At 34.6% G+C, this 24252-nt stretch overlaps 1 protein-coding gene across 4 annotated transcripts in view; it reads left to right on the top strand.

Moving 5' to 3' along the window:
- The window catches only part of mrj (DnaJ heat shock protein family (Hsp40) member B6 mrj), a 192191-nt gene that overhangs the window by 45155 nt on the left and 122784 nt on the right, over positions 1-24252 (top strand). For 2 of the 4 annotated variants that reach the window (XM_089634738.1, XM_089634739.1), the window contains exon 2: positions 15316-15358. The exons of the other annotated variants lie outside the window; for them this stretch is intronic. The gene's annotated coding sequence lies outside the window, so the exon portion shown is untranslated. The remainder of the gene's footprint in view (positions 1-15315; positions 15359-24252) is intronic. 4 annotated transcript variants of the gene reach the window in all.

The raw sequence follows: 24252 nt of genomic DNA on the forward strand, positions 1-24252 counted from the left end.
TAAAACTCTCGTCAGCTTTGATATCAATGTAATCCAATCGTGCGTTTTTTCCCAGCTCCTTACCGATTTCAATTGCAGTCTTAAGATAATATTATATTATCTACTTACTCTATAAAATATGTCTACGTACATAATTTACTATTTTTTCTGTTGATTTCACCACATGAAACATTTTATGAGCGATTTAATTTTGTAAAAAAAATGTTTTTGTAAAACCGCTGACGTCAGAAGACATAGACTTGCTCTAACAAGAAATCCGGGTATCATTTCGACGAGCTGGAGACAAACCACGTGACCATATTTTTGGCACCGTTAGCGTTCGAGAATGCTGTGAATAATCTACGACATCAATCGTACGTTGAACGCCGAAGAGCACCCATTAAAATAACTAGACCGTGCGCAGAAAAGTAAAGATCGCTAAAGTAAGGCAAAGGTTTTACAGCGCAGTCCATTGTGGGACTTTTTTATGCAGGATCTGAATGTTTGTTCTAGACCGAATGATCTTTCGTAGCGACGCTAAAATTGAGTGCGTCGGTTAAAATATAATACATTTGTAAAAGTGTCTTAACTAAATATGTAGTAAAAAAATATTAAATTCTGGAAACACGCGAAAACTTTTGTTTACCCGGTTTTTTACGCAGCCAGAAACTTCGCCTTTGTAAAAAGAATTAGTAATTCGTAAGCAGATTTTATTTTCGCGCACTAAACGGTGATACTACAGAGCGAGGTGTCTGTATACTGTCAGATTCATTTATTTAAAAATCACTGACAGAGACACGCCCACGCCACTCCCCGCGCCGCTTGGTTTGTTCCCTTCGCCCTTATGGGCATCTCGAAGGCAGCTCTGTCTATTCCTTATTCTGTGTGAATCTGTGCACTGTGTATCGCTAAAAAAATTGAAGTGTTATCTCTATATATGTACATACCTATTTGAAAGATAACTCGACTGACAATGAAATTGATTATATTTTCATGAAAGAATCTCAATATATTATGAAAATTTTAGATCAATTATTTTATCCGAAGCAAGATAAAATCGACATTACGCAACACACTTCTCTATTCATTTATCTGTTCAATGTTTCAACCTTATGCATTTAAGCGAAATATGTTCTTTTAATTTTGTTTCTTCTTTATAAAAAGATTAAAAAAACCTTCCCGATCCTCGTTATTAATATTCCAAAATTAATATCAATCGTTGCGCGAGAGCATTCATAACATACCTTATGGTTATCTCACAATACAACATTATCGCATTGTGTAAATGATTCATAGACGCTTACTTTTTATAGAATAAGGATATCTCTACACAATATTAATGAGAAATGTGGATTTCATTTGCTGTCCGATGATTTTTCCAATTATAAACAAACAAAAATATTTTTTCCATCACACGTCACCACTGGGTGGAGCCTAGCGGCTCACGTGATGCGCGCTCCGTTTCATTCCAGCAGTACCGTACAGACGAGATAGAGTTCGAATCACGTGATCCGTTGCGACGTGTGGTAGTGTGATCAGTGGCGACGTGTGGTATAAAAATATTTATTTGTATATAATAAAAAAATGTATCGTCGGATAGCAAAATGATCTACATTTTTACTCCAAATATGCTAAGGAGGCGGATACCTGTTCTTTATGCTTAGTTAAGGAATATACCTAATACCTACCCACCCCATTTTAGCTTTGGCATAAACTAAAGCTAGTGATATAAGCCGCGTAGCGATCGCCACAATTTGAATATAAATATTTATCAATGTTAATACATATAAATTATCTACGTTATTCGAATAACATAAGACACTGACATTTCCCTCCAGTGCAGTGTAATGAATCAGTTTTCATCCAAATTTGCCAACAATTATAAATTTAGACCAGGGTCTTCCGGTGATCAAAATTAGTGAGGGTTCACTAGAGTACAACATTAAGTCCGACAGTAAATTTATTTTCCCGTAAAATTCTCAACAATGTATGAAATAGTTCGAGTCATGCATACAAGGAAAAATTCCCAACTATTCGTGCCGCAAGAGATGACCGTTAAAATCCTCCCACGTGATTTGAAATTAGTGCGATGGTCAGAGGAAAACCTGAGACGTATAACATGCAGACGAATGCAACGCGTTAATTTGATAGAATTACTCGAGAGTCGGTGTTTAGTGACGAACGCGTGTCAGAATAAATCAAGAATCATCCGAATGAATTTTAACACTTCTTTCCTCTCTAATCTGCAGACAGACACCTTCTCAACTATAATACAGTTAATCTATGTGCAACACTAAAAGCTCTCGAACGGCCGTTAAAATGTGATACCGAGATAAAAAAATGCAATACATGTTTTCTTTCTCCTTATATTGATTATAAATCGTCGTATTTGCTTTCGTTTTTTTTTCTTTCCGTTTGTTAGTAACTCTTTTCTATACGTTTTATTAAAACGGGATTTCTATTTGTTCTTCCCACTAAAAACTCTCAAAAAGTGAACTAAAGCGCCATGAAATTTTACAGATTTTCTGTCTGAAATGTATAGGTTGCTAGTGGACCCCGCAATACTTCGCTATTACCAATGTCTTTCTTGGTCGTCTCCGATTTCTTCCACCATTCACTACTGTTTACCACAATGTTACTGTTAAAAAACTGCATTACGTGGACTTAAATTCGGCTCCGTATCTCATTACGGTGTATATTGCGTTAAGTATTCCTCGGGCGTCCCCTACTTCTTCTACCATTCAAACCACTTAACACTCCTGGCTCTAATAAGAACAAACTGTGAAATTTTCAGCGATATCGGTCCACTACTTATCGAGTTGTGTAAGGACAAACACACGCAAGCTGAATTTTTAAATAAATATATTTTTTTGAATATTTATAATATATCCTCTTGCTACCTTTCCGTCATGATCTGTGATACTTTGAAATATTCATGTAACTTTCGAGGGTTTCGATACGACTCCTTTGCTGTTTGTTCTTAAATTTTATATTAATTGTTCAACAATATAGATTTCGAGAAAAATTGAAACTCGGGCGGAACCGGGTAATAATTACATTACGAATTCTATTGTTTGCTTCGTGGTATTCTTAATTTAGCTTCTAGTACAAGCAGGAAAAGATTTGCTAGCGGTTCATTACTAATAAGAACACTTCCTCCCACGATTGTCCTATTTTATCACTGGACTCTTTTAAAGCTCAATTTTAAACGTTTTCTATTCAACGCTATTGCACTCCAAATACTACAAAAACAGAAAAAAATTTTAGGAACATGTGCTTTACAGATTTTCATTTACAAAATAGAATATAATAGGTTAGCTTACTTCATGATTCCAAATGCAAACGATCTGAATGTTGCTTTTATGCTATTATTTTTTGGGCATATGGGTTCCTCGGGATGCTGGTTTTTCAGTATTTCAGGATTTCGTCTTTAAGGATTAAATCTTTCAGGATTTTAGTCTTTCAGGATTTCAGTTTTTCGGGATTTCGTCTTCATGGAAGACTACTGTCTGTGTAAGTACGGCTCGGCAACTATAAATATTACGTATTCAGTACGTGTGAAACATAATTAATTATGTGACTAAAACGTTATTCATATGATTTTCTATGATAATATTTAACCTTATGAGTATTAGCTAATGAAAAATAATAATATTTAAGAATCTTCCTGTATGTTATCATAATGTTTATGTAGGTGCCGATAAGACACCACACAACTTGTCGTAGGAAGGCAAAATTCATTTCAGTGAAGTTGCGAAAATCTATCCTTCTTTTGACCTTTTTTAAAACATGCTCAATTAACTAATGAAAAAATAATAATATTTAGAAATGTCCCTGTATGTTATCATAATGTTTATGTAAGTGCCGATAAGACACCACAAAATTTGTCGTAGTAAGGCAAATTTCATTTCAGTGAAGTCGCGAAAATCTATCTTACTTTTGACCTTTTTTAAAACACGCTCGTTAAATGTTAATAGGACACTTGGAACTTTTAATAATCTCGATCACGACATGCTTAAGTAGTTCAATATCACAGTCATAATTCATTACACTTCAGTCATCAACACTAAACGATCAATTAATGTGGGAACGATGGACTTGTCATGTCCAACGGTTGTATTCTGTAGTGATTGCACAACAATCTTATGACTAACAATAACAATGACAACTGTAGAAAAAAATACAGTTATAATAACGAAAAATCTCGATGTTTCTAATGTCAGACGTGACACCAATCTTTGGCGCAAACAAGGAAATCAATTTGGGTTGGTTTTGATTCACGCATTTTCAACTAAATTTAGCAATCGTCGGTGTAATAATCATTGTTGTTAAATCTATGCAACTCTTGTAATAAGTTGGTGCCATGGCGTGAAAATTATCTGCTTATGAAATAAGTTATTCATACTTGGTTGGGATTTTATAATATGGACTCTATGCAGACATTACGTACCTGGTTCGGCACTAGTGATGGGCACAATCGAGATATACACTTCGAACCTAATTGAACATTTAAAATCTTTCAAATATCGAAAGAAATTAGTAAGTAGACATCCTTAGGAAAATTATGTGAACAATGTAATAATTAGTTGTTTTTTGCCACTGTGGATTCAAATAGTTTGTCTCTTTATCTAGTAAACGATTAACATCAACATAGGACATACAATTTGTATTCCTTTTTACACAAGGAAAAAATGAGTGTTGTTAATTTTTTGAAAATCTCTTTAAATTATTTGTAATCCGGTTAAAAACGGGACTGCAGGTCGTTTCGTGATAAACTATGTATTAATAATACGTTCGTATTTTACTAAAAGTTTATTAGGAAACCTATAAATTAATTCGTTAAGGCCCTTAACTCCTTCTGTGCGGATTACAAATAATTATAAGAGATTATTAATAAATTAGCAATATCTAATATCAGTAATTATTCTCCGTATAGAAACGAAAAAAATTACTGTCCTACATTTACAAAACGGATACTGAGGTCTATATATACTGTTTTCATTTCTCCATGATGATAACTTCTCGGCGGCATCATAACAATTCATTTGAAACATCGTTCAACTACGAGTATTATCAAGGTTCGAATTAGAATATTTAAATTATAATATCATCAATATTTTAAACACCAAATAACGTATTGCAGTGATAGCTAAAATGTAATTTGTGTCGGTATCTTTATAGATTTACGACCATTGTTCTTGATGCTGAGATTTTTTGTATTAATTCCAAAAGCAACAGCCGCAATTCTTTTTTCTCGGAAATCGAAACGTATTTATTTGATAGTCGATATCATTTCGGTTGCATTTTCCTGGTGCGCGCATTATTATAATAATATGAATGCGTCGACATCGACTTGTAATCCTCGTTCATCCTTTGTATCACGGATGTCTTCTTATTTGGTGTTTCGCAGTGCAAGGTCGACTTGAACCCAGCTTCCAACGGATTAACAGATCTCATCTCAGCGAGTATGACTCACGACTAGCGGCTGGCAGTAGTGGCATTCCGTCTGTATTACTTGTTTTTATTCAAGCTTTTGATTTTAATTATTTTATATCTGAGCTTTATGCAAGTACTGTCTGCCTCTTTATCCTGGCCAGATTATTGTTTATCATTCTGAGTCAGGGATTACTTCTCAACTGCGGACAGCTGATTTTTTTTTGGCTTGTATTTTTAACCGAGTATCGAATTATTTCTATTTGATGCTGTAATATTTTGCCACCAAAAGTTTAGCAGCAATTTATGGATTATCATTTTCCCCTACTATTGTTGGTAATCTGGATATTAGCTCTAAATATCTAGATAGATTCTTAGCAAAAAATATGAGCACCGGTATTGTAGATGCAACTATATACTTCTCCCTTTAACACATGTTCCTGCATTCCTCCAACCAATTACCTGTCCCTGTCTGACAGTATGGAGTACCTACATTCAGTGACATTGTAATAATTTATTTATACCTGACCAGTCTGTTAAGAAAACCTGTACAGTGAACATGTCCCTTTAGTGCGTTTAATTCGAGTCTATAACGGAAGCTTGTGTCAGTAACCAGTCTCCCTCAAGTCCATAATATCGATCGAAAAGACCAGGGGTAACTATGAATCTTTTCCAATTCTAACTGTTAACCACAGCTACCCCAACGGCTGTGTCAAATATTGTTTACAGACCACAATCTGATTCGCATACAATATTGCGACTGCATGTATACTATTAGTTATTGGTAGCGTAAGGCGTAGTACTCTTTGAAGATCATGTTTGTTATTATGTTGTTCTGTATTTTTTATTTGGAATAACAGTATCCTGACTCCTGACCCATTCATACGTTGTTAATGATCGGTATAAAATGCATATATTTATGGTGCTTAATCAAGATTTTGGTGATCATTAGAAATAACATTTGTGTTAAAAAAATGAATGCACTTTCGCTTCTGGTTTTTGTAATTTATTATTTAGGTGGGATCATTTAAATTATCGTAAGCAATTTTATTTGACGATAAAAACGTACTTTCGTGCTTCATTTAAATATATATTATTTTTTTCTTTATAATTCAATCATGTTTTTGTTCACCAAACTGTCGAAATCGAAAGATTTATGCCAACTGGCATAATAAGCTATTTTCTCTAAATTGGATGATTCTCTTACAAGTTTCAATAAGGTGCTGTTTTCATAAAGAAACCGTACTAACCGTACCTGATTCATGCTTTTTACCTTGTTTTTTTTTATAATAATTCGTGAACCATTGAAATTTTCACAGATTTTTCAAAAAATATTACAGCCTTTTTATATTCAGAAGACTGGTTTTCCCATTATTCGGTTCTGGTGTCGTGTTTCTTGTGTGTTGTGTATCAGTATCCGTATCCATGGGTATCTGTTGTTTTGTTTGGTTCGTATTTCAGTTAGACCTTTTGTGCCCATGCTGGCTGTTGGCGATAAGCCAGTACTGTGTCCGCTGTATTCACTGTATCCAGTGTGCTCGTGTCGGTCTCGCTACAGTGGCGGTAGATGTAAGAGTGTACCTTAGGCTGGACCTTGGGTTACGCCGGGGATCACATAAATTGCGCATACGAATATTGATGACATAAAAAGATTTAAGAGAGTATTCCGTGTTACTTTTATAGGCAAAAATCTAAATATAACTAATTTGTACCAATTCTCTGTCTGTGAGTGCATTGCACGTATTTTTATGTGTGATTTTTGTCAAAATCCTTAGATTGAAAAGGTTTTTTCCATCTTGCGCATGCGAAATGGCTTCTACACCTATTGTTTGACCTGGCTAATATTATAAAACTCACAAGTTGTTCTTAATCCAATCCAATAAAGAATCATTCGCTTTCCGCAAAATCACACCTGGGTTCTTTATCGGTCCCCTCGGTGCAGCCCAAAAAGTATTATTGAATTTGAACAATCACATGAGGTGATGGTACGCGTATGTATTTTGAGATCTGATCATTTTGAAATCATATTATATAAAAAACAACAAAAAAATTCCACACATCGATGACCCAGCCTGATGTAGATAGATAGTACCTGGTTCCTACCTCTTGTGAGGACACATTGTCATTGGCCGCCGAACAAAGGTTAGACCCGATAACGGGTTCTAGTTTTTGTTTATTGGCCGAATGCCTTCAAATACATCAACGCCTTCAAAGCTTCATATCGTCAAAGGCTTCAAATCATCAACTTTACAAATGACAAGCGCTGTTACCGCGCCGTTTAACTTGTAAAGGATTATTATTTTTAGAAATTTGTCCCTTGAGGACTAACGTACGTTGTGTGGTTGGTACTAAGAAATAACGAGTTGGTACTACGAACTTTAATCCGCGCCTACATAAGATACCAATACTAAAAACTACCTACAACAGCAAAAAAACATTTTGATGGCCTTGATTTTAAATTACAAATGAACGATTTACGTTAGAACACAAATTTGTCGTATATAAATTAAATTATCAAACAAAATATAACCCTTTTTATGTTTTATTTTATAATTCAAACTCGTAAATAATGATTTGCAATGTTTCTTCTAAAATCATGAAAATAAGAGTTTTTTAATTGGCATTTTTATAGTAATTTTAAAAAGCTTATATCCATTTATACTAGATATTTGATTTTGATTTACGAAAAAAATGGTTTGGTTGGGTATTTTGGCCTTGTTGGGTATCTAAAAATAAGAATTGTATGAAAAGGGTTGCGCAGCCGTTCAGACGTCACCCAACATGGTAGCTATACCGTTTCCCCGGCTGTACTTTGGTTGTACACAGTAACTCTATACAAGCAGTACGTCACATAAAACAATATTAGATTTAAAAGGATTAGTTTTTCTCTGCATGCGAACAAACGACCGTTATCACCGTGTTTTTCTTTCACTAAAAATTTATATCTATTGAAGTTTTTTTTGGTTTTAGGCATTTCACCCTGAAAAGAGTGCTTTGTGAAGTTGCTGCAATCCTTAGCCAAATGTATAATATACTTATTAAATTAAACACTTTGTTTACACAAATTACAGGTGGTGTTAATAATATTATGTCAAACCCCAAAGTGATTGCTTTCTGCGAAAACATAATTATTATTTTTTTACTTAACTCTGCGTTCGCTTAATTGGTGAAATCGGTCGCAAGGCTTATTTATTTAAGTCTCGTTTTATTGTATTAACAATATATTTCCGCTCCATATAGGCGTCTATAATCATTCATATCAACCAACATTACGTTGTAATTAATTTGCACCGTGTACGTGCAACGGGATTTCACCCAATTTCTAATCAATAACAAAAACTACGTAAAAATAAATGCTGCCGACGGGAATTGAATCCGCACCTCCTGATGTCCGGTCAGGTGGTCTGGACCACTGAGCTACGTCGGCTTATTCCCAACACGCCAAATAATTAAATATGTACTAGTACAATTTGTATGAATATTTCATGCGACTAATTATTGCTTATAATAATTTGTTATCGTTTATTATATGCATTAGTTTATCATTAAAAAAATAACAATTACGTATTTATTTATTTGTTTTTGTTTGTTCGCTTTTCCAAGTGTCTATAGAGTGTAGATATTCTATTACATGACATCTTTACAACACGGTGTATTTGACTGCTTATTGTCTCGTAAAAGATTTACGCAATTTAGCATTTTGACATCTTGGCTTTGAGCCATCACGGATCTCTCATCACCATCGAGTTTTGCTTATCCTATTGTTGTGTTGCTATCCCTTTGTGGCTAAATGCGGAAATGTCAATTACGCCGATGTTGAAGATTTCATGATTCGTTAACTTCATTTTGATAACAATGTGAACTCTACGGTTATGAAGCATTCAGAATGTAATGGCAGCAAATCTGAGCTTTGATTAACCAAAATTTGTTACTGTTAGTAAATTTAATCTATTTTTCAAATTTCAGAAGCTTTAGGAATATTTCAACCTTGAAAATGTTGCATATTTCTTTAGTTCGAAACCAAGTCGAATATAGCCGGTCCCCCAATTTTAAAATACATTCAGATTCAAATTAAAAAAAGTTCAACATAAATTCCCAATAGATTCATTTATAACTCGGTATTCCCCTTGAAAGCATAAACTTTACTTGTTTGTTGAAAGAATTAAATTTATTAAAACTCTCAGATTGACAAATTATATCCGACATAATATTTATGTTATTATTGTTATTTAGTAACGGTAACATGAATTTACTTAACCTTGTTGAATTTCATATTCCTACGAGAGCTACTCGTTACAAAATCATGTTTGAATGTAACAATACCAGGACAAAGCATTTCACATAACATTCGCTTGTACCTAGATTACATGAAGTTAGTAATAAATAAGCAGATGTGGCAGATATATTTTACTGCACGGAATGTAGGTACAAGAAGCCTATACTGTTTTATTTTTTCAATAATTATTAAGTTAACCTAAGTCTACTTATAAGTTTTGCATGTACTTGTATCTCTTATTTTACAGCTTTCTAGAGTTTCTGTTGATTTTATAGTTTCTGATGTTATGTACATTGTATATGATTAAAGCCTTAGACCCATTACGCCATATTATGCGCGCATAATTTGGGCATGGCATATACGTATTATATGTTGGGGTGACACTATAATCTTACTTAGGAGAGGGGCAGTGGCGGCTCGTGACTTTTGGGTTACTAGAGTGCTTATATTACAAAAAATGGATTAATTGATGTTGTTGTAGCTGAAAACGATTTTTTATTTTTTTTCAAAAAATTGATTTTTTGTATGAAGATTTTCAGGAATTCCGTGCGGCACACGGCTATACTGAAATTTCCTGAAAATCTTCATACAAAAAATCGATTTTCGAAAAAAAATAAAAAATCGTTTTCAGCTATAACAACATCAGAAATGCCATTTTTTATAATATTAGCACTCTAGTACATCCAAAAGTCACGAGCCGCCACTGGAGAGGGGGACTGCCACGGAATATCATTTCTTTGTGTGGGACCTGTCACTTTGACACATGAAAGCTGCGTAATTACGGCGCCCCGTAAATTGTTCCGATGGGATCGCATAATTTTCAAATACAGCTCATATCGTCGCCACGCCCACACTTATTACACGTCATTTTGGTGTGGCAGGTCTGTATGGGATTGTACGGCGAGCAATATCGAGTTATATATAATGCTTTGAACTTAAAGCGTAATCTGTCACCCCCTTAAAGCTGCTGCCACACGCAAAGCTCACATCAAAAGTTAATATACAGCGCATCATCTTTTCTACCGACACACGACGCTATCAAATATTTCTTCCTATGGTAGGAGAGGGGGTCAGTTGAATTCGAGAGCGGCCGAGGAACATAATTTCATCTGTCAAAGTGACAACTTTACTTACTGACAGCTTGAGCACGTTTTCGAAATGGATGATACTTGTCGCCTATTGCTGGATCTGTTGGACAGCTCATCCTCAGATGATGATGCCGCCAACTATATAATTATAAATGCTATTTATAAACTTTTTAGATTTTAAACAATCTGCGCGTAAATAGCGCATTTTCATATAACCTGACATAACCTCTCCATCGAATCAGGAAATTCGCAGTTCGCACGCCGATCGACGAAAGCGACATATAATAAATTATTGTAAAATAAGCTCACGTCGATTTCCAAAAATGTCGAAGGCAAAGGCGGCAAGGACCAACACCAGGGCAGGGAACGAGAAGAGAGCACGAGAGCTGACGAGAGCAAACCAGATTACCCAGGAAAACAATCAACAAACGAACAAACTAGAAGCTTCTCTATGTAGGTATCGGGCCGTCCAACTTTATCAAAAAACCGAATGATATTACCAAATAAACACACTGAGTTAAAAATATGATTAATTTTGAAAGGGCGAAAATTTGTTTACTTCAAATTCAAATATTGATTATATTTATATTTTAAATATATGTTAAGTATGATTGCCAAATAAAGTTTTTTTTTATGTTTCTAAATTTACTAGCACACATGACGATATGAGCTAACATAATAAATAAGAAATGCATTATTAGGCTGCTTATGTCATGGCTGTCAAAGGGAACACGGAACTTAGTTGGTAGCTCCGTAATTAAAATGACCCCCTTTCCTTTTTACTGCGGAGAGGGGGACGCATAACTTTTCAAATATCGCGTCGGGAGCGGTTACGTAAAATAAATTCGGTTAGCGAAGTTCAGAACCACATTTATAGCGCGTTATCTTTTTACGTGTGTCGGGTCTGTATGGGATTGTATGGCGAGCGCTATTGTGCTTTATATTATCTGTTGATGTGAGCTTTGCGTGTGGTAGCAGCTTTATTGTTTATGGTATATTTATACCGTTGAGGTTAAATAAATAAATCACTCATCTATTATATTATATTCACTCATCTGAGTAACCGTTCACCCCCGCCCCGTTCTATGCAATGATGTGCCAGACGGGCCTGCCCTCTTGTTCCACGTGGTAACCACTCTGAAGCTCGTATTTATTTGGTAAATTTTAGCCAAATCACTGTTAATTTGCTGCTCATAGAAGTCATTGTTAATTGGGTCAAACTGCCAATTAAATGATCCACTTTTAAATCTTTTCTTTCAGTGCACAATATTCACATATTATCGTTTAAAATAATTTATCATTTTATTTTGCTAACGGAAACGATAATAACAATCGGTTTTAATTATTAATTATCGTATGTTCACGATTCTGGAAATGGGACACAGTAATCAATAAATTTATCTTGTGCTTTTCTAAACCACTGACATCGTGACATCAGTGGTTCCCAGTGGGTCTGGACATATCCAGGGGTAAACAGTAAACACGATACACGTCTTGACACACTGAAGGTAATGGTTGTTTTTCAGTTGTGTAAAATTTTACACTCGTTTATTATTACTAAAGCCCTATGTCTGCTCGAAGACTATACCACGTATGTTTTATTTTATAGAAGAAGAACATAATACTGATAAATCTAAATTATGAAACAGAACAAGACACAGAAAAAATAAAAATAAATAACTAGTGGACTCGCTGTTGCTAATGTCTTTCTCGGGCATCTCAGACTTCTTCCACCATGCACTATTGTACACCACAATATTACTTTTAAAAAACTACATTTAATTCGGCTCCGTATCTTATTCAGGTGCAGAGATATTGCGTTAAGTATTCCTCGGGCGTCGCCGACTTCTTATATCATTCAACCCACTCTTTAAACACTCCTGGCACTAATAAGAACAAATTTCGGAACTTTCAGCGATATTGGAACCGACCACTTTTCGAGTTTTGCAAGGGCAAACATATGCAGGCTGAATTTTTATATGAATATAATATAATAATACAGGGTTTTCCGAAGAGGTGTTATTTTAAATAGCCCGCTATTTCGGTAGATGTTACTTTTGAAGCTGTAATTTTTGACATTTGACAAGTAGAAACTACGCCATTAATAAAAATGGAACGATACACGCTTCAACAACGCATTGAAATTATTAAAATTCAATTGTGTGAATCAAATGCAAATCATCTTGAGTGATGAGGCCCATTTCCACCTCGGTGGCTTCGTCAACAAGCAAAATTGTCGCATCTGGGGCTCGAAAAACCCAAGAGTTATTGTTGAAAAGCATCTCTATCCTCAAAGTGTGACTGTTTGGTGCGGTTTATGGTCCGGCGGAGTCATTGGACCTTACTTTTTCGAAAATGAGGCTGGTGCAACAGTTAGTGTGAATGGATTGCGCTATCGAAAGATGATTATTTTTTTATGACCGGAATTGGATGGTATTGATCTGGACAACGTTTAATTTCAACAAGACTGCGCTACGTGCCACACAAGCAACGAAACCATTGATCTTTTACGATTAAATGTCAAAATAACAGCTCTTATTGGAAAACCCTGTATTATATAAATTTTCAGTAGGTTCCTCCTACCAATGTATTTTGCAACTTTGTCGATGGTAAAAACGATAGATTTTTGAAAATTATATTTAAAAGAGGGCGATTGGTCGCATTCGTTTGAGAAACTCTGCTCTGTCCTTTCAATTCACGTGATTTTATGGTTAAAATAATTTATCATTGTGCTAATGAAAAGAACAATCCACTTTAATTATTAATTACTGCATGCGCACGACTCTAGAAATGGGGCACAGCGCACACTGTACAATGTACATCGAGTGTTTCTCCAGACAACTAGTCGATTAATCTTATCGAAGCCACGAGTTTGATAGTTAATTTAATTACATTGCAGTGCCACCGAGATAAGCATCTTGTGGACGTTATCTGTCGGTTGTGCAACGATCAGCAACTCCCAGCTTTTTCTTCTCGTCGCTGTGAACGCAATGTAAACAATTTGTAACGAGTGAAAAAAAAAACGCACACGAATTCGCTGATAAGGTTTTCTGTTGCCCAAATATTTGACCGCATTACGACGCTCGAGCACGGTTGAGTCTGAGAGCTTTTATCTGTATAAGACGCAGCGTGATTTTGTTCGCGAGGCAGTTAGTTTGGATAGAACACAATTATTCATGATCTGTTGTGCTACATCAATAATTTGTTCCAAAATTAAAATTTTATCAGTTAAATATACTTATTTCGGTTGTGTGTCCATCTGTGAGTGATTGCATCTCTGATTCAATAAACTTGGATTTGTTTTTAATTGTGTCATTTTTTTATTGAATTTTGCTGTGTGAGGAATTCAGACAAGCGATAAAGTACCTATATATATATTTTTTTTAAATATTTTTTTTTTATAAACTTCCGATTTTATGTCCGGGTTAAATCTTCCCCATAGGAAAAACTAAACCCTTCCACAAATGATCATCTAGTCAATCAACATTATGCAAGTGCATTATATAAGCAAAATAAATACAAAACAATACAAGAACAACACGTCAACTCACCAGAGATCAAATGGGAAAATAATTCACCGACTCCAGATATTTTCATATCAGAGGGTTCGGCTCGGTAGAACTCCTAACAGGGCCTATAAATCCTACTGATCCCTCAACATAAATATTTAAAAAATCTTTCGTTATCCTACATGTATTCAAAATGACCGACTTTTGCATCTTTATATATAAATTTTTTGATAGATCTAATACGCCTAAATTTTTAATGAGAGAGCTAGATATAATGCCAGTAGCCGAAATAACAAATGGTAATATTTTTATAGTTTGAGAATGCCAAATTCTTTATCTCATAGCAAATTATTATTATTGATATCTTCAAAGGAACTGATGTATCAAAAATTCAGACAAGCGACAAAGTACCTACCTATAATATAATATTTTTTACTAGAACATTTTTTTATTTCTATTTTTTTATTCTTTTTTTACGCCCAACTGGACTTTTACATGGATTATGAACAGAATATCCCTAGTGAGCTTGACTTATCCTCAAAAGACTTTAAAGCGAAAATAATCAAATTACTTAATAGAAACTAACTAACCATCGCGCGTAGACAGACGAACCGCCAAACATCTCTGTCTTGGGCCTTGGCACACACTCCTTGCCTCATTCACAATCACACATCCAATATATTTATACTCTTCTATTATTCTAACTTCTATGTCTTCCACGGGCGTCCCTGACTTATTCTACCATTCACAAGTTATATATTCTCCTTACACTCCTTTTTCGTTCATTCGCTCTACATGACCAAACCATCCGAGCATCCCTTTCTCATTACGCTAAAATCAGCCTTGCAGTCTTTGGGGATCTCCATATTTCTCACACTTACCACATATACGCCCCAGGGATCTCGTTTCTACAGTATTATAGCTACCCAATAGTACTTCGTTCTAAGTACTAAATTCGTTTTTTTTTTTTTACCAAACTTTATTTCTTGATAAATGTGCATACTAATGTTTTTCTCCTTCTTTGTTTCAGGTAAGACTCCCTAATTCAGTTTGCAGTGTTTTCATTCGAAAAAGTAAGTTTTTATAACGTTAAGATATAAGAAATTGATTATGATGTTTGACTAATTACCAATGTAACACATCCTACCGTAGTTCGTTCATCATGTTGGCTATCGTTAATGTCGATCAAAGGCCCTCCCGTTCCGGTTACAAGATATTATCACAAATCTAATAATTAATGTTGGTAATAATAATTATAATAATGTTCGAAGTTCATGATTTTATTGTATCCAAGGGAACCGGTAGCCAATGTCCACAACCCATATCTTACCAACAGTCAAAAGTGGTCAAGTCGCGTTATGCTAGGCTTTACAGTTTTACACCATCCTTTTTTTATACCGATCCCCATATCGGGACCCATATGAAAACTATTCGCTACAACATATATTTGCCATTGGAGAAGAAATAATATCTCGGGACGGTACGAAATCGTCAAAAAATGGCATCACCTTGAACATAACCATACATCACAATCATGAGAACATATGTCACTATCATTTGCGAACTGTATCACCTGATTGGTCATTCTCCAATCGATGATTTTGTTTTCCCGTTCGTCATTCGAACCTTTATCATATTGATTTTTATAGGTACCTTATGCCTTGGTAAAATTGCCTGCCTGATCAAAGTATCTTGATCAATACTATATTCTTATAATATATGAGGTGAAACCACTAAAACACGGCAGCGCAGATGTCAAAGTAATAGCTGTCACAACCCTGTCTCTATTAACTAATTAATGAACTAATGTTACATTATAAAGTTAACTAACATAGATATTCTTGATTTTATGAGTTAACGTATGTAAAGTTCACGTGTATTATTTTCTCAAACAAAATGTCAAATGATCAAACATACACGCGAAATTCACAATGCCTAACATTAATACACATTCACAATCAGAAATAAATACATATTTTAGTCTTTTTTTATTAATATTTAAACAATGAGAGATGACAGACGTCAAATAATGTCCGCATTATGAAACTATACGAAAATCGGTACTAAAATAGAACACGTCCTTTTTCATCCCGAATCGCTAGGAATAGACAAACTTGATGAAAAAGGGGATAGTGTAAAGCAGTCATTAGACCCGGTGGCTGGACTGACCGGATTTTCCGTTCCGCATTGTAAGACATTTTCCATAAATTCTTTGCATTTTAGGTCAGTTTTCCTACCTGTATAACATCTTAGTAGGAAAATTAATTACTTACTGGGTGGCCGGTTATAGTGTTTACTGGTTTGTGGAATCACGTAAGAGATGTGTAAGGAATGTAAGGGAATTTCGCTGCATTCTAGAAACAAACGGCCAGTTTTTTTTGCTCATTTCTCATTGTATGGTATGAAACATATTATTTCATATCAAAAATATTTATTTGATATATTAGGGCCAGATGTTTCACAGAACTTGAATAATTCATCAAGTTTTAAAGTTAATATTTAACACGATTTACCACGTCGTGTTACATTTGGAATCGGGCCCCTAACAATAACACTCCTTAATGGCGATAAGGTTTAAATTTCTGCTTAAATCAACCCTACTGTTTTCATTTAGATGCTCTTGAACTTTAAGATAATCTTCTAAAGAACTTAATTTGCCACATTAGGAGATGTTGAACTTTAAGATAATTTTCTAAAGAACTTAATTTGCCACATTAGGAGATGTTGAACTTTAAGATAATTTTCTAAAGAACTTCATTTGCCACATTAGGAAATGTTGAAAAAATGTTATTTTGCATTACTTTGGTAGTGCTTCGCCTTAAGTTCTGTGAAAGCTCTATTCGAGTTCTGTTAATATTCCATTGCGGGTCAGTTGTTTCACAGAACTTGAATAAAAACAACGTTCACAGAACATGAATATTAACTTTGAAATTTGAGGTCGGTTTGAATTATTTTGAAATGATCTGCAAGCACCTGAGTATCAAGTATTGGATATGATAAATCGAACCTAGATAACAAATTGACATGTTGACCCATTCTCCACCAAAGCGGGTGACAAACTGGCGTTAACTATATTTTATTCTATCGTTTTTTAGTTTTTTGATTTTTTGATTTTTTTTGATTTTTATTTAATATTTGTATGTTTTTTACAATAAATATACAATTATACATATTATACAGTGTTATCAAGGTAAATAATAATAGCTTTTCCTCACCATAAAGAGACGAGGCTCTTGTGTTTGGTGAGTGAATCCTAGCTCAATTATATGGAATCATGTAAGTAAGTAAATAATATATTTGCAAAACCAAAGGGATAAGTAAGAAATAGGCAAGATTTATCAATAATACAGTTTCAAGATTTGAAGGAAATAATAATAAGAGTAAGATATGGACTTTTATAGTAGTTTTAGGTAATTTTTTAATTTTATTTTAAATTCCTGAATATCTTCAATATTTTTTAGATATAATGGAAGGATGTTAAAATATGTTATACCTAGATAGAGATAGGTATTTTGTGTGTGTTTTGTATTAAGTTTTGGGATTTTGATAGTTTTTTGATATCTTGCTGATGAATTGAATTGTAAGTTATTTAACTGTATTTCTTTATAAATTTGTAGAATTGAATATTTTTTATATATATTGTCTATTGTGGGAACATTGAATATTGAAAAGAGAATCTCAGTAGAAAATTTGGATGGTTTTTTCAATATTACTTTAATTATCAATCTTTGAACTATTTTAAGTGGATTTAATATATTGTTATAAGTTCCTCCCCAGCCAATAATACCATATTGTAATATAGATTGTACAATTGCATAGTACACTCTTTTTAGGTTTTCTAGTCTAAGAATATTTCTAAGTCTTATAAATATATAAATACATTTTCTAATTCTTTTTACAAGTTCACAAATTTGTTTTTTCCATTTAAAATGTTGATCTATATATATACCAAGATATTTAATTTCAGAAGTTAGACTAAGTATAGAACATTCTTGATTGCAATTAGTTCTGTTACATTTAAGTTGATGTATTATAATTTTTAATTCTGGTATTGATTTAAATTTGTTGATAGAGAATGGGATACATTTTGTTTTTTCAGTATTTAATGAGAGGAGGTTTTTATCGAACCAATTTTTCAGTATATTAATTTATTATTAATTTATTAATTTTCAGTTTTAAGATAATTTTGTCTCTCTAAAGACTAATGGACGGCAGCGATTGCGCAACCGTGTATTGATTTCTCATCTGCGGTGTGTAACCTGTCTATAATATTAATTACACGTGGGCATTAATTGACATTATGACCGTAACCTAAGATGACGAATTACGTTGTTTATTTTTGTTTACAAGCAATACTCCGCAGCAAGGGTTAAGTATCAAGTTTCCCCACTGATGCCACTTCTGAAACTATTGGTTAATGATTCATATAACTTCTCAGTTTCTTCGTAAGTTTTCTCTCTACCTATTAACATATTATTTCTCGCGTTTCATCCTTTATTGTTCACTGTATTTTATTTCATTCTTGTCAGCATCTTGTTTAATCCCAGCTTATATTTCTACGTGTTTCTGTTTGCATCGAATAAACACCATCTGCGTGTATATAAATTATTTGTCTAAAACGTGGTTTGTCAGTGACTGTAGGCGTCTGTCCAAATTGGGTTTTAGCATTAGTGATGTGATATAAATATATTGTCGAAATAAATTTTTCGCTAGGAGAGAAAACCGAAAAAAAATTCTCCAGATATTCCGTAGATTCTGAATATCGCCATAGTGTCAATACAGGAAAGCAATGCTGTTGCAAAATTTTGGAGGGGTTAATAAACGAAGCGACAAATAATAAATGTCGGACCATTTCGTTTTAGTTGGAACGGGGTACAAAATTATATTTCTTCTATAATGGGTTCTTGGATTCTTCTTATTCTTTCGTATGGAGAAGTATGTGTATACATATTATGTACGAGAAATTTGCACCCCATTCCAAGCAGAATAAAATGGCAGACATTATTATTATTTGTCGTCTCATTTTGACACCCTCCAAAATTTTGTTGAGGTCTCAATACAATGAAGTTAAGAACTGAAAACAGTCGCGTTCAGTTAGGAATTCCATACAGAAAATACTGATTCCATTTCATAACGCAGGAACTCACGGTTTGATAGTTTTTGCTGCTTGAGAAATCAGATTTCTGCTTTACAGTGTGATATTATATAAATCATTGCTAGATTTGAAGCGTCTGATTTCGGCAAAGAAGGAGATCAATGATTGTCTGGTGCAATTTGATGGAAGCACCCTCCCGAATAAAGTCTCCATTGAAATGCTTGGAGTAAATATCAGATCGGCTCACGTATTGGGCCACTATACTGCCGCGGTAACATAAAACACCGTGTCTTCCTTGAGACTTGAGGAATACAATGTGTTTTAATTTACCACGTCAGTATAAAAGATCGAGTAAATCTGACTTCTAAGAAACTGGACGTCTTGTATAGGGCTAGCAGTTTCTTAACCAGCTGCTAACCCTATAAAAATCTCAAGTACCTACGCCCAACAATTGAATTTAGCCCCACAATACTTAATAAACCTACTTGATTCTGTGCATAGGAGGGCAGTCCGTCTGATTGACAATCCATTGTTATCAGACCGATTGCCATCTGTAATGCACAGACGCAATGCTGGCGTGCTGAGTATGTTTTACATTTATTTTAATGGAACCTACAGCATTGATCCCCGGTGCACCGGTGCACGTACGTGTCCCTACCTTAACGCTGCCTAACCGGGTGGTGCCAAAGCTCCCCTGCCTTCCGCTGTTGTGAGGTGTCACATTAAACAAAAAGATTTACAAAATTCCTAAATATCGCATCATTGCTTCCAACTTCCAACAGCACTAACGTAAATAATAATTTGATGTCGATTCATTGCAGTCATTACACAATAGTAAATCATGACTTGATGACTAATCTGCCGGATATCACGGACCAGCACTGTGGGCAAGCCGGGGTGGTCTACGCAGCTCTAAATAATATAAACACATGCCTCTGTCTTCTGGTGGTCGATTCTTAATCTCCCTGTCTCTCCTTGAGTAGTAATAAGTACGCGCCGCCCATGGAACGCCAGACGGAGTAAGTTGCTAGTTGTTGGCGACATTATTCTGCTATTCTTTTGTTCGAGCCTCTGGCCAATGCATTCCTAGTACAATGGCGTATTGTGTGCGGTAGTGCCAATTATTATGCTTCTAGATTGTACCCGTGAAAATTATGGGAAAACTTTTGTTTTAGAAAGTAAATTTGAAAATAATTGGTTAACGGAGAAATAAATCCTTTCAAATTTGGGAATGAAACGTATAAAGGTTCTAATTGCCTTAATGTCATTCGCGTTTTCTGGTACACAGTTGTAAAATTGTATTCTCGGAGGAGTAACTGTGATTTATGGTGAGGGCTACGGAAAAAATAACTTGATGGTCGAAGGGATGACGCGAGGCGTTGATTCGTGTAAACTCTTAGATATTCGAAGCATGCATTCAGATCGTTGACACATCTCATATTCTGCCTTATTCTTTCAAAATACTCGAGGCGGTATAATTCTCGACACCATTATGTTTTTAATGCGAGGTAACCCCACCTGACACTAGCTTATTATGCATCGGACAAACGGGGAGGGCATTCTCAACTAGATTCAAAGAACATATACGATGTTATAATAATAAAAACACATCCTCAAAATTCGCAGAACATCTCTTGGTGAATAATCATACCCCACTTAACAACAAGGGTCCTAAACCATTGCATATAGAAAAAAAGGGCATTAGATTAAATTTACTTGAACAGTTAGAAATCAATAAACGAACGAATGACCCAAATTTAACACTAATTAATAAAGTAAGGAAAATAATTTACTCACCACTTCTCAGTATTTTCACAAAACCCAAGCAGTATAATGCACCCAAATAATTCATAGCAATAAAGTCATTAGTAAATAATTAAGAATTCATTACCATTTACTGAGGGGAAAACATAGATTGGTTTAACCAACAATATATCATGTCATCGGTTTAAACAGTAATAAATCAATGTATGCACCTTCAAAATTTACATTTGAAATAGTATAAATACGTCGTCTCAATGTGGACTAACCACAGTTTGAAAATGGCCTTGTAAGCCGAAACAGCTGTCACAATAATAAAAAACTAAAACACTTGCAGAACTTAATAATAATATTATCAAATTTAATCTAAATTAAATTTATATAAAAAAAAAAGCTTATTATGCCATATCTACCCTGCATACCATCATCTGTCTTTATACCAAAGGATGCTCTGTCAATTAAACTGTCCATCCAAACATCATCTACCGTTCAACAATTTAATTTATTATTATTATTAGTTAATGAGCAGGCAGCATTCTGCTGATGCTCTCATATCTCATTTCACAAAAAGTTATAGTAGTTGAGTTAATTGAATTTTTTTCGTCAATCCTTTCTTCTCTCCAAATTAAATTATTGACATGTTGTCGAAGTTTGTTCCATGCTTCCACTACTATATTTGCAAGGAAGTGTTTCCTGGGATTGGATCAGTGCCGTCACCCTGCACGCGCAATTGGAGTAGCCCGCTCCGGGCGCCGACTTGCCGAGGAGTCAAGGCGCTGATAATACCTAACGCAGCGCCCTTGAGGTTTTTTGTCCTTTTAGGTCCTTTGAGGTTTGGCTTAGGGCGGGGCCTGGATTGGACGCGAAAGGTGTTTTATTAATTTTTTTGTGTCCACGGAGATTGATATTTGTGTTGGTGGTGAAGATTTTTTGAATACAAGGGCAATTAAAATATCCAGATAAAATTTTGAAAGTCTCAATTAAGTCAGACATTTCTCTTCTTTCTTTTAATGCTGCACGGAGAAAAATCATCATGTTAAAAAAATGATAGCATGCCAATTTCCTGAAAAAATATTAGTAATTTGGAATATATCGAGAACACGTGTTCTTTTCCTAATAAATATGATGACGAAACGCGACAATATCAGTATTTGTATGAACATTCGCTTTTAACTGATACTTTGTTATGAACTCGGTTTTACCTAGATAGCATGCAGTTGGAATGCACGGAATATAGTTACAAGAAGGCTATAATAACATACCTCAATAATAATAACAATTAAGTTTAGCATAATACCATTCTTCTGTATGGGTTCTGTATAATTTTAAATGCAAATTTTAACATTGATTACTGTTTCATTGAATTCTTATGTTCATATTATCAAATGTTTGTAAAAGCTCTTATGGGCGTATAATAAATAAATACATTCGTTAAAGGCCTGCCGTCCCGTTTTTAACAGGAAAACGGATAATTTACCATATTTTTAATAAATTAACAGTATTTTATGTGGGTAAGTTTTCTACCTTCATATTGCTGCTATTTCAAAGCTCTTGGCATGTTTGTGAATTGTTTCTGTATTCGCTCTACTTTGATCGCAAAATATGGACTCCATATTTTGTGGAAAGTATATTCCAGTAGAGGTCGCACATAATATTATGGCTTGTGTATTTTTAACATCATGTCCGGTGTTAGATCAAGGAAGCTATTCCTGATAAAGTACATTAGCAGCGAATTTCGGTTCCTATTCCAAGTTTTAATCAAATCATATTACACTCCTTTGACCTACATAACACAATAAGGGTGACTTGCGAGTTGCAAACCGTGCGGCAGACAATCAGTACCTATCTATTACACTCGGTACAAACAGGAGGTCGGTACCTATAATGGGAATATAACAATGGTAAATTCAATAGTTACCTCTGCACGCGAGCACGCCTGGAAGCTGCGCATTGTCATCTTTGATTACGAGCGCCGTTTGTTTTTACACAAATAACTGTCATCCGAGGGACTTTCTAATGCAGTGCTCCAGTTGAACGTGATAAACAGCAACCAACCTACGCCTTATGTAGATGTTCTATGTTTATGACTGTCGTTGCATATTGTTTTGAAAACGTCATTAAATGACGAGAAAGTATTACTCGAAGATAATTAAATCTTCTTTATATGTTGCCGCTTGGGAGCTTCCTTAACACTAATTGAATAGGCAGGTACTCGCTACCTACGCAGTGAATGTATGAATATTAAACACAACGCGAACAAAATGCATTGCAGGTGTCAGGGGTATGTTTTAGTGTCTACGACCAACACAACCGCTTGTCAGCCGATCAGGATAAATAGGCTACGAAATGAAATCTGCTGTTTTCTAATCATTTCATAAGTTGAAGGCTAAAAATCAATGGAAACTTTGATACTTTGGTAAGCGAATTTTCATTGTGTAACTTGGTTTATTTATTTATTGTTATCAAGTTTCATTTGTAGAACTCCTCAAATGGATTTTGAGGAGTTCTCTTCGGATCTACCGGATCTGCCCTGATGATGGACACTGCAACGCTGTCCGAAACGTCGGCTAAAGAAGGAGTTAACGCAACACGGCATAACACCCCAAAAACAAACAACAAAAATCCTCAAATGGAGTTTGTTTTTTTTTTATATTTTTGTTTTTTTTTTCTATATTCAATAATGTTATCATTGAATTTATTAAAATAAACAGGTCATTTATAGACAAGTTCTGCTGCGTAAATTCTTATTACGCGTGACAGCTGTATCGCCTTCTGCAGGCATTATCAAACGGTGCAGATTGTTTATAAATAAACTGTTTTTATAAACTGAATGATAAAATTATTGAATATATTTATTAAAAAAAACCTGGTTTCCTCACCAATTTCATGCGTAACATTTCTAAATTCTGTTCAGTCTACTGACACAATAATATTGTTATTATATTTATTGTTTGGGTTTCCTAATATGCAATTGGGTTACGCTGTTGCAAAATCCTCATAGTTCCCCGACAACAACCTTCTCAGAGCTGGGTGCAAAATCATCTAAGGACCGACGATTTCTGTCACCAACAACTGTTACTCGTAGTTTTTAGTCACCAGCGTATCAAATTG

This window comes from Hesperophylax consimilis, chromosome 8, assembly GCF_061612785.1.
Source record: "Hesperophylax consimilis isolate HC1 chromosome 8, BYU_Hcon_1.0, whole genome shotgun sequence".
Classification (NCBI taxonomy): domain Eukaryota; kingdom Metazoa; phylum Arthropoda; class Insecta; order Trichoptera; family Limnephilidae; genus Hesperophylax; species Hesperophylax consimilis.